Source organism: Typha angustifolia, chromosome 11, assembly GCF_048772165.1.
Source record: "Typha angustifolia cultivar Huaian chromosome 11, ASM4877216v1, whole genome shotgun sequence".
NCBI classification, from domain to species: domain Eukaryota; kingdom Viridiplantae; phylum Streptophyta; class Magnoliopsida; order Poales; family Typhaceae; genus Typha; species Typha angustifolia.
Window position 1 is genome coordinate 12,509,264 of NC_133249.1, and position 1,082 is coordinate 12,510,345.

A 1,082-nucleotide genomic window follows, 5' to 3' on the forward strand; every position below is an offset into this window, starting at 1 on the left:
CTTCCTAAGAGTTAGAGAAATTAAAAACTTAATTTGCCATATAAATCGTTCTATCTAGTTAGCAATTTTTATTGAGCAAAATTCTTGACATATGTAAATAAATTTGTTATTCATCTATCTAAATATAGTGTTTCATGTGAAAATCCTATGATGGTCAAAAAGAGAAAATCTCAATACTCCAACTTATAATTAGTTCTTATTAATATAACTGGGTTCAACTCTTTCTTCTAAAAAATAAATAAACATATAATAGATATATCTTTAAACAATAGATGGAACGTGTATCATAGTTAAAGTGTACTTTTATTTATTTATTTTTATAAAAGAAATGAGAATTTTGGAGTGTGCAGGTCAAAGCATTAGAAAATATTCGTTAGACATATATACCACCTTCTCGAACATGCTATATATCTCGATATATGACAACTTTTAGGGTAATCGTATATAATCTATTTGCTAGTCTTCATCCTGATATGAGTTTATATGCACAAAAAACCACCAAATATCTTGATTTTAAAGAAGGTGAACGGGAATGCACCTTGAAGCCAAATTTTAATTTTCTTCGCTATCTATGAATCTACACCAACAATGATTTCATTAAAGAGATTGATGGACAAATAAAATTTCCTTTTAACTCTGTTGCGGACTCTGCTTTTTTCTAGCATATTAATTAGTTGTCGTCCTAGTCATTAACTCTTTACTTTTCTCCAACGAATAAGGTCCTCTTATGTTGATTCGAAGCTTTCTCTTTTTTTTTTTCTTGAAATAAGTAAAAACATAATAGTGTCCAACTAGATATTAAATATTGATATTACTAAGATTCGAATAAATGAGTCAATTTAACTAATTGAGCTCTATCGACTGATAGCTTGTTGATAATCAAATTTAGCTGCGAAAAGGTGAAGGACTATATCTTTTATTTATTCAACTCTCTGACAACATCAAGAAAATATAAGCTAATTCCTTTCCAGAAAACATCCAAAGAAAATAGTACGGAAATTGAAAAAAAAAAATACTAATACAATACTCGCATCCAAGCTAGCCGGCAGCAACTTGCTTATGAGTCTGTCACAGCTCCTAGA